Source organism: Rhinolophus sinicus, chromosome 18 (assembly GCF_057876585.1).
Source record: "Rhinolophus sinicus isolate RSI-liver-muscle chromosome 18, RSI-T2T, whole genome shotgun sequence".
Taxonomy (NCBI): domain Eukaryota; kingdom Metazoa; phylum Chordata; class Mammalia; order Chiroptera; family Rhinolophidae; genus Rhinolophus; species Rhinolophus sinicus.
The window spans coordinates 2,814,567-2,830,175 of NC_142518.1; the positions used below are offsets into that span (position 1 = coordinate 2,814,567).

At 41.9% G+C, this 15,609-nt stretch overlaps 1 protein-coding gene across 3 annotated transcripts in view; it reads right to left on the minus strand.

The window, feature by feature from the left end:
• Positions 1-157: 157 nt before the first annotated feature.
• Positions 158-15,609, minus strand: part of PUDP (pseudouridine 5'-phosphatase) — a 495,490-nt gene continuing 480,038 nt past the window's right edge. For all 3 annotated transcript variants that reach the window (XR_012493489.2, XR_012493490.2, XR_012493488.2), the window contains one exon: positions 158-14,930. The gene's annotated coding sequence lies outside the window, so the exon portion shown is untranslated. The remainder of the gene's footprint in view (positions 14,931-15,609) is intronic.

The following is a 15,609-nucleotide window of genomic DNA, read 5'->3' on the forward strand; positions in this document are numbered from 1 at the left end:
GTTCCAATTGCATATGACCTTAGGTGTGGATTGAAATGCTCTGTCTCCCTTTCCGCATCTGGAAGACGAACGGGATAAAAGTAATCACAGTATCGTTGTGATATGAAGTGAGTGAGTACAGGACGTGGCAGGCAAGAAGCTCTAAAACTAATGTTTCCTTTTCTTAAAATGACTTCACGGGCCTCTGGATGTATTTGTGGATGGAAGAAAGGTAATGGGACCACCATAGGACACCCTCACAATTGCTTCTGCGTTCAGGAAGCTAACTTGGGCAGCCGACCTGCTGTCATTATTCGGTGTGATGGCATCGTGAGGGACTTCCCACACGTTTTAAGAGAAGGAATCTTGGGGAGCATGGATAAGAACGGGTAAGGTGATGGATACCGAGTCAGGGGATTTTGTTTCACATCCAGTATTTGTCCTTGCTGCTCTGTTGGCAAGTCTGTTATGTTCTGCGAATTCTAGGGAATAGGTCGGTTAAAGAGTGACAGTTAATTGCTCTCATGACGGTTTCTTGGAATGATTAATGAAGACAATATGTATAAAAAACCCTTTACTGAAAAGGTGTGTGCAAATATACATATATACATATACATATATATCCAATAATAGAAGAAAATACAGATTTACTTCTATTATTGGATATTTAAGATTCACTGACATAACACTATTGTCCATAAATATTGCTTCTCCCCCAAATCAGTGGCATACATCGACATAGGTACAAAACCACGTAGACCTAGACATATATATTTCTCCAAGTAGAATTTAAAAGCACAGCCTCAACTTAAACACAATAACTTATAGCAAGCCAGAACGTCATTGGCTTTGCCAAGAATGTATTAATTAATTGATTGATTTATAAATTCATCAAGTATATTTTGAACACAGGCATAATCCTAAACACTGAAAACGCATTTGGGAGGAAGACACATCCATTCATTTTTTTGAAGAAGCATAAAGTCTAATGCATAAGGGTGCCAACAGCAAAAGAAAAATATGATTATAAGAAGGTGTGAAATGATCGTGTGATATATGAATTCATAAGGCTCCAAGGAGGCAGAAATGATAAAGGAGGGGTCTTCAGAGAAGGGATGGTAAGTAGACATTGATCAGGGGCAGAAGTTGATAAAAAAAGTCATGGGAACTGCCTGCGTACAGGCGTAACAGCTACAACCCTCATATGGGGGTTTGACATACCGAGGGTTTCGTATGAGCAGGGCATAGATTAAAAAGAAGAGAGATTCAACAAGAGCGTAAAGAACATGGTATTCTGAGGCCTGTCTGTGAAGGATCTTGAACGTCATGCTGAAAGGTGGAATATATTCAATAGGCAGCAGGGAGCCAATAATATATTTTCAGCATGTGGTAGGGGAGGTATAATCTAATTTATCTGAGGACCATCAGTCTGGTGGCAATATGGAGAACGAATTGGAGGGGGACAAGACTGAAAGCAAAGGAAATACCTTCTGAGACTGTTGCAAGGATGGATGTCCTAGAGAAATAAAGGAGAGAGAGAGAGAGAGAAAGAGAGAGAGAGAGAGAGAGAGAGAGAGAGAGAGAGAGAGAGAGAGAGAGAGAGAGAAAGGAGAAATCAATTGGTAAGGTTACAAGAGGTCATTTCTAAATACATTAGGGCAGCATAAACAAGTGATTTGGGAGGGAGCATTTGGATTCATGGGTCAAATCTTAATGTTTGTCCAAACAAATGAGAAACAAAAACTCTTAGACACAGATAATAGTTTAGTGGTTACCAGAGAGTAAGGGGGGGGTGAGGAGATGAGGGTAAGGGGGATCAAATATATGGTGATGGAAGGAGAACTGACTCTGGGTGGTGAACACACAATGGGATTTATAGATGATGTAATACAGAATTATACACCTGAAATCTATGTAACTTTACTAACAATTGTCACCCCAATAAATTTAAAAAAAATCTTAATGTTTGTTTTAGTGTGTGGGTAGGTTGGTTGACTAGCAGATCATTTCTCTGAGACATGTCACCAGGAAGAGGGCAGTAAACACATCTTCATTTCTGTCTGAAAGATCTTATGAGGACTTTGAACAAAATACGTAAGCAGAGTAATTAAGAAAGAGCGAAAGTATAATGGCCCCTAATCCTAATCACACAAGAGGAGAGAGAATGAAACACACCATTTCCTAACCATGGGGAGAGCACATTGTAACACAATGAATGGAGTTACAAAGTTTTAAATCCAGGATTCTTGAGAAAGGTGAGGGTAGAACTCTTCAGGCTTTCATTTCAAGTCTAATTTACAGAGTAAGGCAAAATAGGGAAACGTGTCACGAAAGGATATAAAACACTAGGGCATAGAAAAGGACGCACTGTTATATGATCTGGGTTTGAGACAAGATAACTGGAAGCAACCTGAGAAATAATCTATACTGTACCATTGCTCAGAGATGATTCCATCTTACTGTCTCCGTCAACTACATTCCGATATAATATCCCTGTTCCTGTGGGGCTGACGCAATCAGCCCTAAATATGATATTGGCTAGACCCGTGAGGCTATCAGGCCATACTGACTCATACTGGCTCAACTAATACAATGGTTAAAACCAAACAGGACTATGATTAAGAAGAATCACTGTTGATGCAGAAGTAATATATATTATACTATTGGATTAATTACCCTACACTATTGGAGATATAAATATGTATATTATACAAGGTGCTTGAAATCTAATAAGGTGAGTACTCAGGGCCTTCAACTCCTCAAATCCAAGGTAATATATGGCACATGCCACCTTAGAAACATATGGGAGGCATAGCATGCTTCCTGTAGGGATATGAGAAAATCCATCATTGATAAACAAGGTTTCCTGGGGAATTGGAGAGCAGACGTGGGATGTCATTTCAAGTGAAACTGATGTGGAGTCAGCAGAGATTCTGAACATTCAAGGTGTGTAAGAGTCACCCAGTTAGCTTCTCAAAACAGCCATGCTTTGGAACTCAACACCAGGACTCGTAACTAGTAGGTCTTGAGTTAGTTCCAGGAACCTGCATTTTTGAGGGCAGCTTGCTAAGTGAGGCTTTTATAGGAAGTCCTTCACTTAGACCCTGGACCTCGTCATGATGGTGGGTTGATGGTAGATTCATAGCATCTGTGGAGAGGAATGAGGAGTCACAGATCAGACCAAATTACGGAGGGTCACGAACATCCCTTGATGGGAATCAGCGCTGGCATTATTAGCATGGGACAGAGGCACAGGTAAACCTTCAGTGACCTTACTCGGAAGCATTTCAAAGGATGGCTTGTAGCAGGGGCATTCTAGCACAGCTGGGGAGCTGTTGCAACATTCCCAAACGAAGGTGGTGACGGTGAAAACATAAACCAGGAGGCGGGTGGCATAAATCGTTCCAAGAGTTGAAATGGTAAGAGTTGGTTACAAATAGGATGGGACCCTGAAACAGAGAGAAACGAGAAGATCGCCTTGATGGGAAGGGTAAGATGAATGACAGTGCACCGAACCAAAGGAACTTGTGTGGGAGGAAAAGTGGAGACAATGGCTTGAGATGCCGATGGATCAAAAAATGAAAATGGTGCCTAGAAGAACGGTGGTTGACCTCAGTGGGAAACTTAGAGGAGGAACAGTAGATCTGAGAGCAAACCCCATGCATATGAGTCTTCAAATTCTGGTCTTATAAGAGAAAGTGTTAACTTACAAGGGGGGACACATCTTTGGAGGAACCAACGTTGAGTGGTATGACATTCGAGGGAGTTTCAATTCAAATGGGCGTGGGCAGGAGTCAACTGTGTGAAGGGTTGAAGGAGACTTTCTGTGTGAAAGAGGATGAGGGAACACCACTGCATTTGGGAATCAATAGATTATTAACAGTCTTCAACTAAATGTTTCAGAGATTCCTGAGTGGGATACTGATGACAAAATTGAAACCATGACTTTTGTGGTACAGGGAAGGGGGGGAAATAGATACAGGAAATCCAGAGGGGGTTCGATGAGGTAGGGTTGTTCTTAAGAAGCTTGAAGATCATTCTTTTTATTCATTTATTTACTAAACATAAATCTGAGAACTGTGGCTTATCCAAGACCTCTTTAAAATACCGAGGGTGGACAGATAAAACATGGTCTGTGCCTTCACCTAGCTATTTCTGAGATATTTTTAATCAATGGCTTTGCTTATCAGAATGACTGTCCCACTGTATTTCCATGTGTCTACTTATTTTTTGCTTTCATTTACCACTGTAGACACATTCTTGGAAAAATACTTGCAAAATTTTGATGGTAAATGCTTCGGGTGGTCACAAATAGTGAGACCAGTTTAGGGCACGAATTTTAATAAATTTGAGAAAGAATAGATAAAAAAATAGCCTTTAAATTATAGATGATACATACATGAAAGGAAATATGCCGGAGACTTTAAAAATATTTACTCTCTTAAGGTTTAGCTATTTCATGCTGTCGTATTATATATTCCACAATTGCTAGATGACAGTTGTCCTTTCAATGATACAAAGTAACCTTCAGACCAGCTGACGTTGAATTATCACGAATTTCAAAATGAATGTCAGTCACTGCAATGAGACTTTCTCATACTAGTTTCATACAAGTACCTTTTCTTAACATGTTAATTTAGTTACAGAAACTTAGTTGGAATACACACAGAGATGGTCTTACCTATCCCCATCGGTTTTGCAGGTAATGATTCTATAAGACTGACAAATTTTAAGGAAATCGTTAAAGTTTTTATTTTCCAGTCAGAAGGTTGTGCATTGCCTTATTTAAATTTTTGCATCTGAGAAATGGGAATGATGAAATCCTTGTGGGCGAGAGTCTGCTCCTGGTCTCTCTTAAGCCTTTGTCCCTTTGACTCTGTTATTTTAAACCCATAAAACACCATTAATTATGGACATGCACACAGTGTACAGAGATATGCTCTGTGTGGATTTCCATCAGATTATTTCAAAGTCTCTCCCTGGTTATTATTTTATCGCTGGGCATGATTAGCCTAAATGACTTTTAAATGGCCCTGATTTTGGAAAAGCATTCAAGCCCCTGAATTTCACTACATTCATTTGGGAATGAGAAAGCCATTAACGAATGCTTTTGTTTGAAAACCAAGGATATTGAAATCCAAAATAAGTGGCCCCAAAGAGGTAGAGTTCTCTGTTAAATGACACTTTGGCAGCAACGTTCCCACTGCTACTGCCTCAGATGTTTTGTGAAGATATTTCACGATGTCTATATCCCTTTGACAAATAACAACACATATTACCCTTCAAAATTAAAATGTCTACATATATAAAATATGTAACATTAAAACACACATATATATGTGTATCTATATCTATATCTATATATGTATATAACAGAGAGGGGTTATATATAATACATAAGTTATATAAAATATGCACATATATTTACACATGTATTTATAGTTTATAATTTTATATAACATATAGGGAGGGCTATGTATTATATGTATACTACCTCTCTCACTACTTTCATGCTTTGTATTTCAAATAATCTATATTTTAAAAGAAAGAAGTTCAGTATTGGGGGGGGATAAAATAAGAAGTGGAATGGGTGTGTTTTGTTGATTGGCATAGAGCAACCAGGCCTTCCTCTTCTTAATGGGGAAATAGACTATCTCTGCTGAACGCAACATGGTGTATAATTTTAGTTTAAATAAATTAGGGCTGCCGAAATATTATTAGGATAATTGCTCTCTTTATCCTTTGGAACTCAAGTTTCATTTGGGAACTCCTTTCTAAAATAATTATTTCAGATTTGTTTAGAGTGGGCATTCACATCTGTGACAAGGAATTGGTACACTACATAATACAGTGATATTTTCTTGGAATAGTCCTGTCCAAAATTACATAGAGAACAGATGAACCCGTCATGTGAAGAAACTGACGGTTCCATTTGGCCAGTACCCAGCATGGAACCGAAGTCCTTAGTCCGACAGCCTGTGAGAAACTGAATACCACCAATAACCGTGTGATCTCGGAAGGGGCTTCTTCCCCAGTTGAGTTTTCTGATGAGACCCCAACCCCAGCCGATACCTGCATTGCAGCCTCTGAAACCCTGGAGCAGAGGACTCGGCTAAGCTGAGCTCAGGATCCTGTCCCCAGCAGCTGTGGGACACCTAATGTATGCCTGTGCAATTTCTTGCTGTGTGACAGATTGCTAGTGGTACGTAAGTGCAGAGGTGTGCAGAGACACACACATGGGTGGATATAGCCATGGCTGCCTGTAAGGAATCTGTAGCAAACACAAAGCTAAAGGAATGTTGGCCAAGTCAAACCACTATCCGAATATTTTACAGTTTGCAGAATGGTGGCTACAGCCCTTTCAGACACACCAGCGATGAATGAACCAGACGAAGCAGGACGTCATGGGCTCGGAAAGCCTGCCAAAAGGTATCTAATTAGTGGGACAGGCGGAACTTGACAACCAAATCTCTGATGCGAGCATCAGGCAAAATAGATTTTCTTCACTCTGGCTGAGAATGGTTTGGCGGGCACCAAGAGCCTTGATCTTTTTACAGTTATCACATCAGCGAATGATTAGCAAATCTACCCTCTGTCGGGTCAGCTCTGTGGGGAGCAGGGCATGACCTGCTTGGAAATAGGATTCAATACCGACCGACTTAGAATTCCTTCACGTAGCCACCCGCCTCCCCCAAATCCTTACTCAGAAAATCCGTCCCTCTACCTCCTGTGCTGTCAAAGCATCTTGACCATCTGACAACAGTTAATCCACCTACTTCCAGGGGCACATAGTGTGTATGTGTGTGTGTGTGTGTGTTTATCTTGTCCCCTGACCATTTGTAGGTATCCCCTCAGGCGTCACTTTAAAAATGTTAGTTATTTTTGAGAGAACGAAAGTTGAATTTTGTTTCATCCTCAGTTCACTTTCATTTCATACATCGGGCAAATGACCCCCAAAAGCCAATGGATATTTCCTGGGGAGGGTGGATGTTACCCTGTCTTCCCACTTATATCGCGTCAGTGTGTGTGTGGGGGGGTCCCACCTTGGGCAGACCACACGACGAAGGCACTGGCAAATGTGACCTAATCCAGGCTTTAGGTCATCAGCCTTCTGCTGTGGGATGACGTGACACGGCTTTTGTTAATGATGGGAAAAGGGACGTCCCCACATAAACACACTCCCCATGCCAGCTGCACGGCCATTCCCAAGGCACGTAACGAACATAATTAAGCTATCTGTCCTGGAGCCCTGACGGTGACTGTAAACAAGCCCTCTTCCACTGCAATCGGGGATCAGTGTGCTTAGTGGAAGCACGTGGGTTCCAAGACCACAAAGGAATATGTATTCCAAGTCGGCCAATTTAAAGGAAATAAAATTATTTATGCATCATTTTCTAAAAATTATCATTTCGAGTGTTTCCTAATAGTGAGAAAAAAACAATTCCTTTCTCCCTATCTCTTTATCTCATTTTGCCTCTCTCTCTGTCTCTCTCTCTCTGTCTCTCTGTCTCTGTCTCTGTCTCTCTCTCTCTCCCACACACACACACACACACACAGTTTTCCCCTGCACGTGACTGGGCATCAGGAGGCCAGGATCACATACCTCCCCAAGTTCTCCCGGTCCTCAGGGGACCCTCAGGCTGCACCCCACCTTCGCCTTGAGAACCCCTTCATGGCCTGAGCCCTCAGACCTCGGCCTCCCTCAGACCCGTCCATATGTGTGGATGGACTCCTGGGACTGCCCCTTCCAGGAGCACCCCCACAGGGCCCGTCTGCAGGCCCCTGCGCCACCCTCCCCGCCTGCAAGGGTAGGAGAGAAGAGGAGAGCTAGGAGGGTGGGGGTGGGGGGACATGTGTCCAGGGACCCTAAGCTGAGATACTTTCAGCCATAAACAATTACTGTGGGGTTTGGTTTTTTTTTATGTGCTGAAAGCATCAATTATGTCAATGTACACAATCTTATGTTAAAAGATTTCATGATGTTTAAGACCTTTTGAAAGTACGTGTTTATTTATTTATATATATATATGGCTGCAGCTTCAAACAAGATGAATGACCTGAGACTCTGATACCCACTGGTTATCCCCACCTGGCTGGCTCCCCAGCACTTCGGGAGGGCAATTCGAACGCTGCAGGATGGTTTGCTTGGAGACAGTTCCCGTTTATGAGTCTGTTCCGTAGCAAGAGAAAGGGTGCAAAACAACGCTGCAGCCACTTGCAACTCACGCCTCTGGCTCATCTCTGGGTTGGCACTTGAAATCAGAGGGTAGAAATGCCACTGCCATTCTTGCTGGGGTGTAGAAACTGGTCTTCCCGGGGATGGTGGGTCCGTCCCATGCCTGCCTTCTCAGAGCGCAGAGCTGTGGTCTCTCCGATGGCTCATTCCTCAACCATCTGGTTTCTTCCAAGCCACCTTTCTCTTAATGGATGACATACTTTCATATTTCATTGAAGTCAAACAGCCGGCATTGGCCTAGAAGCTAAAGCAGCCTCTCAGAGAATTCCTAGAGAAATAACCTTTCCTCTGTGCGTGTCTTGATGTTGCCAGCCTTCGAAGCACCATGCTCTCCTTGGACTTTATTTGCAATTTAAAGGTGTTTCGTTTCGTTTCGTTCTTTTGTCGTTATGGTTGTCTAGGTATTTTAAATCTACTTACTACTATTGTTACAGTAAAACAAAAGAAAGAAAGAAAGAAGGAGGAAGAGAGAGAGAGGGAGGGAGAGAGAGAGACTGAGAGAGAGCAGAATCATGACTTATTTTTCCTCTTAAATTGTTTTCCACATCCAGATCTAGCTGGTGTGAGTAAATACCAATACCGTAAATACCACTCAGTAATGCAATCTCATACAGACTCCACGAAAACATTTAACCTTGTAGCCACAGCTTAAGTTTGCCAATAAAATTAATACTAGCTAACTATTTGCATATGGTGGAGCCTTAAAGAAAATAGCCAACCTGCTAGCTACTACGATTCGTGCCCCATTTCTGATCTCTCTCTGTGTCTAAGAGGTCACGGCCTTTTCACCGGGGAAGGACTAGAGAATCACAAAAGCCATGAGTCCCACTCTTACACCTGTTTTAGAAAACGATGAACACGCATGACTCAAACCCCTTCCAGTCTCGGCTTCTGCTGTCCTTTCGAATCTGGCCTCGCATTTGTAGCACTCAGCATCTCAACCAGTCCTCTCTTTCATCTTTCAGTTGGCAGGACAGGCAGGAGGCAGATGAAAAGTAGTCCGTTTCCACGTTTGGCTCCCGCTCAGAGCAGTCACCAAGAGCTGGTATCACTGATGGCGCTAACAAAGGGAAGGCAGCATTGATTTTCTTTTTTTTTCTCTCTCTTTTTTTTTTTTTTTTTTGAGGGTGCAGCTCACAGTGGCCCATGCAGGGATTGAACCGGCAACCTTGTTATCACCACCAAGCTCTGACCAACTGAGCTAACTGGCCACCCCTTGATTTTCTTGACTTGCATCTTTTGCTTTGCAAAATCCGTAGCGTGCCTTGGGTTCATTGTCAGCCTAAAGGCTCATCAGCTGATGTCAGTTGTGTGACAGTCTCCACCGTTCTCTCTTGTCCTGGGTGACTTTTGAGAGGCACTGGCTCTCCGTTGGTCTTGCACGATCTTTTCAAGAATGTTTGAACCACCCACCGCCTTGGAAGGTAGACTAGTATTTCCTCCCCACGAGACAATGGGCAGGCTTGCTGGCTGCTCATTGCAAAATATTTGCCTTCCATAAGCTCAGGATGCACCAGGAATTATCAACCTCAGCCTGTACGTGGCCCCTCTGGAACCTGGAGGGCAGAGGAAATTGATGGTAACACATTGCTTATGCTCCTTCCCCCCACACACAGAGACAGCAAAAGACTTGGACTAATATCCTGTATGAATGTGACCCAGAACATGGAAACTGGAAAATGTCCTAGGAAAATCGTCCTATGACACTATAGGATTTCCACCATGAAAATACAGTGGACTCCAGTCACCTAGGAGAACAGATAATAGCAAAAGGTAGTAAAATCACTGGTCAGTGATGGGTTTCCAACATTTATTACCTTTTTAAATAACGTATTTAATTTTGAGATTATATAATTAATAGTTTATGGAGGCTGCATCTAACACCCACATTTCAAGATGACTGAAAAGTGAGCCATCAGCAATCACACACTAGTGTGAACAGGACAGTAAAACCCAGGGAGAATTAGGAGGTGGCACATGAATGAGTCCTTGGTCATCTTGTATGACCTTCAAGAATTCAAATTAATTAACTGATGTATCAAGTATTCCAATTAGTAGAAGAGTTAAACAGAGTCTATTGTTCCTTTTCTTTTGTTGGTATATACGAAAGAATCTACCAATCTCTTAAGATATTTTAAAAGTTAATAACTCTGCACAACGAAACTCCCCCAAACCCACCATGTTTAAATGCAAATTTCGATTTAGATTAAAAATGCAAATGTGGTTATAATGCAATTCCCTATTGGTCACTGTCCATCCTCTTCTGAGACCCACTTCTCCAAAGGAAATGGGATCAACTTCTTATGATTCGAGGGTGGGGGTGAGGATGGGATGGGCGAAAGAGAAACTGAGGCATGCAATATGATTAATGAGTTTAGGAGACAGAGATTAAATTTGGTTGCATCCACACTTAAATGCAGGAGATAACATCTTCCTGTCATTTTTAGATTTTATTGGTTCTTCTTAACGATCATGTTTGCATGGAATAATTGTTCTCAGGGCCCAAAAGCTCCCTGGGTAGTGAAGATTCCAGCAACAGCCATTACCCCAGTGACCCAAGAGAAGATGGCAGAGAAATCTGACCTGCAGCTCTCCAGTGGGGGAGGGGGCGAGAATCCGGCCCAATTACAGTTGAGCTCATTCAGGGGAGCTGCAGTCATCAACAGACTCTTCTGCATCTGTCTGTTATAATCCAGGGTTGGCAAACTTTTGTTAATCATAAGACAATGACAAATGAAACTATAATTAAAAGGTATGGAATTAACAGCTCCATTCTTCTGTGACATTATGGAGGTTTGTTTTGTCAACCGGAATTTCAATATCTACATCACACTTCCAAGGGACAAACAAGGGTGACAGAAAATTTCAGTTGGTTTTTGTCAAACCTTGTATCAGATTCCGTTCGTACAATATCTCCTGCCTTTTTTTGTTGTTTTCTGATTGAAATAGACATATGAGTCAAAGTAATACAGTTATGGAATTTGAAATCTGCAATGGATGAATATTTTATTTTATGAGGGGAACATGCGGGCAGGGAACAATTTGGGAACTTAACTAAAGAAATGTGCTCAATTTGATCTCTTAGATTTAGTCACAGGGAGGTTAAAACGCAGGAAGTTTTCATGAGACTACAACAACGGTTGTTATGCAGATTGCAAAGCTTCACTCCCACAAGGTCATCCATATTTACTTTCAAAGAGCGGCAGTGGAAAGGTTTTGTCGGTCAAGTTTGGTGTTTTAAAAACATTTATGAAAATAATGTGACATTAAAAAAAAAAAAAAAAAAAAAAGCTGTGCAAAGCCCTCAGCAGCTTTTCAACTGGGGATATTTCTAGGAGGCAAATAACTGACATCAGAGATCCTTCTGCTGGTTTTAATGGCAAGTTTGCGATTTCTTTAACTGTGTCGTCCTCTAACTGTGTGATTCAACTGGCATGGGTAACAATTTCACTGGGGATAAAAATCAGAGTTACAGTTAAGATACTATGTATATATATATATAAATGTGCTCAAGAACACTTTGCTATAGCTCCACCACACCGTAGAATCCCAGTGAATTATGGGTTTGCATCGTGATAAAGTCAGTGAGCTTCTGGTGCTAAATTGCTTGTGTTAAGCGTGGGTGTCTCACACGCAGTGTATATGTTTATTTCGGGGTGTGGGTAAGTTTTCTGCAATAGCATTTTCCACCAGAAGAATCTATCGCAGCCTATTTTGATGGCTTCCCAAATGTGAAGGCCGGGGACCAACAACTTGGAAAAAACGAGCTCCTTTATGGTGGTAACGTTGTGTCCCTTTTTGCAGATGGCAGGCGTCCTAGCCGTTCAATTTGAGAAGTGCCCTCCAGCGAAGGTGGGTACGTGTCAGTTGTTAACAACTAGATATCCCCAATCTGCTTTGGTTGTTACCATTTGTGTGGAGGCAACTGTATCTGCCCTGAGAATCTGTCTGACACTTTTTCAAAGCAGTGCAAATCCAAGGACACAGAGAGAAACGATGGAAGGAAAATGGTCCGTTAACCTGAGTAGCCTCCAGGAACCCAGCCTCATTTGAAGGTTTGCAAATCTGACCAGGGTAAGTCACATTGCCTTTTGAACTTTAGTGGGGACCGTTTCCTGTTGAGATACATAGACATATAACTGAATATAACTATTTGGAAGAGTGTCTTCCCTTGGTTTTCTTTTTTTTCATTGAGAAAATGAGAAGGAAAGTTACATCATCTGATATTCCCATCCCATACTCAACAAGTCTTCCTGCGAAAGCTTGTGTTGAAACACTCAAGTGTTTTTATCCCCAAACAAATCCATAATAGGCAAAAGAAATGTTTCCATGAAAGATATTGTCGGTACTAAAAAATCTTGAAACCAAAGAGAGTGGATTCTGTTCCAGGGTATGTCAGAGGGAACACAAAGTTGAAATTAAGTTTTGGTTTGTTTTGTTTTAAGAGGTGGATTGGCTGTTCTAATAGGTCTTCAGTCACCTGAATGGAAAATACACTCAATTTGTTTTGGTAGACCTTGAAATCAAACATCCAATTTGATCTGGCCATTAAGTCAGCCTTCATTTGGTCCGGGCATCAAGGCAAGCTTCAACCAGTTAGAACGATTTCAAACAAACAAACAAACAAAAACTTTTAAAGTCACTGTTTGGTATCATTTAGGAGAAGTTTCGCTTTCAAGACTACAGAAAGAATAAGGAAAGCACTTTACAGCTTTTCCTCCGGAAACTAAAGTAATGCAGGATTATGTGAAGAATTCCATTTTCAAAAGTTTTATCTCCACTTTGATGTCATGGGGTTTCCCGTTCTGGATTTATGCATTTCTGCCTCCCATTTCATTCTTAAAAACAACAACAACAAAATATCTAGAGACCAGAATGGAAGAAACCTCTCCCATACGTACATTGGGCCTTAAACACTGAAGTCATTTATTTAAACAAGGGTTATTTTTGTTAAGCAGGGTAGGGCTATAGTACAAGGAGATTTTGCATTTATTATTTACTATATGACACGCTGTACTACACACAAAGAAAGGCACTGTCTGTCTCAGTTTCATTGTGCAGACAAAACATTCCGCAGGAGAAACTGAAGACCCTGGTACTACTTCTGTCTCCGTCAGCGTCGCATTGGGCATAATTAACCTTCTGTTTCTGGAAAGATGGGTTTGCTTAGTGCCCCATAGATTCCATAGAGAGGGCGCAGGTCACCACACTTTTTGGAGCAGTAGTTAGAGATGTGTATGTGTGTAAAATAGCCAGCAAAGCCGATGGTTGGATGGGACATAGTTTTTTTTTCAGCCAAAAGATAAAGGGATAATGAAGAAAAATGTTCAAGTAATTAAAAAAAAAAAAGAAACATTAAATAACTTAAAACAAAAGTAACGTAGAAAGAGAATTGGCCATCACACATTTTCAAGTCAACTGTTCCATCGGAATCGTACTCAAACCGACTGCCCGTCGATGGTCCGTAGGAAGATACTTGCAGACTGGAACTGCTTTGGACGCCAAGGGCCAAGTGAGCCGGAGAAAACTCTAAGGCAAATCTGGTGCATTCAAGTTGTCCTTTCTGCGTGGATAGCAACTTTTGAACTGAAGATTTAGTGCAGACCGTGATGGTAAGTACAGCAGGGACTGAGAATCAAATGATACCGCTGTACCATTTTTGTTTTATTAAAAAAAAAAAAAAAAAGGCAGCATGGGGGAGAGCAAACATGGCGAAACCCCTTTTCCTGCATGCATTTGTTGCAATGCTTGCAAGTAATGTCTTCTCATTGGAGGACCAAAAAAACGAATCCCAGCCACAGAAGCTCCCTTCCAAATGATCTGTACTTGTGGGAAATAGTGCACAACACAGAGAGTCTCTCTCTTTTCCATCCTTCGCGTTTTCTGCTCACATATGCACGACATTCAGCAAGACAGGAATGACTGCTACCATGTCATGTCACACCGGTGTGGTTTCTTTTCCGACACATTGAAGGTGCTCGTTACATGGGTCTGACTTAGGTCTCCAATCCAGGTTTACTGGTTCTACTGACATTCCTCTTGTTGGTGTGAATTGTTTTTACTGTTATTTTAAAAGTCAGCCTGCTGCGTTGTTCACATACAGACGAAGTGAGCGCCAGGATTCATAGCAAAGGGGGATTTTTATCCTTTTTTAAATATTTTTTCCTATTTTTCAATTACAGTTGACATTGAGTATTATTTTATGAAAGTTGCAGGTGAACAGCACGGTGGTTAGACATTTATATAACTTACGAAATGAGTCTTCTGACTCTTCTGCTCCTTACCAGGCACCACACAGGGTTATGACAATATTAAGGGGAGGGTTTGGAAAACCATACTTTCTGGGTCAAATCCAGCCACCACCTGTATGCGGAAAGCTTGCAAACTACGAAAGCACTGCACATTGCACATGTTGAAAGATTAGCAAAAGGAGAATCTTTATCGACACGGAAGTTGTACGAAGTGTAAACGCCAGTGTCCACCAATCATGTTTATTAGCACACAGCCATACCCACGCTTTTCCGCACTGTCTTTGCAGCCTCCAAGCTCCACGCCACACGGGAAGAGGCCAGAAGTCGCGACACAGATTTTTGGGCCCACAGAGCCAGAAATCGTTACCGTTGGTACCTTCACGGAAAGCGTTCACCTGATGCTGGTTTTCAGGGAAACTTCGTGAAATGCCTCTCGTGGAGACAGTGGTATTTCTGAACCTGACCTGGAAAGAGAAAGTAAAAGAAGGAAGAAGGTCAACTTTTCAGCATCATTGAGGAATCTGGGTTTTCAAAGGACACTCTGGTGAGAGTGCTATTGAATGCAAGGGGTTCGCCGCTTGGGGTGCTCTAGTCAAGAATGAGAGGTGGTTGTTGCTGGGTCGTTTGTATTTACATGCCACAAGGAAAGGACATGGGATTCACACCCAAAGCCTCGTCTCCTGAAGGGAGGCTTAGCCATTACACTACTTGGTGAGTTACATGTTGATTTCTTCTTTGCCGTTGGCTAAACAACTTTCCTTGGGTTCGGGTCAAGCTCATCCAGTTATAGCTGTGTCTGCAAAATACTGTGCCTACATTTTAACATTCGCCAATAATAGCATTTAGTGAGAACCACCCAGACCTTGAGACCCTGTCCTGTCTACCAGCAGGGTGAGGGATGGGAAAAGAAAGGTCAGGAATGAGGGGTGGGGGTGGGGTAGAGCAGTATGAAAACACCCTGGAGTAGAGGGGATCCCCCAAATATAGAAGGAGGGAGGTATCTTAGCCGTTCATATCGAGGGGAAACAGAGTTTGCCATCCCAAAATATGCCTTTTGGGACATTAATTATTTTAAGCTGGTTATTTTTAAGAAATGAAAGACTCAGGAAAAGAAACATTGACCTTCCCCCTAACTGCCTAAAA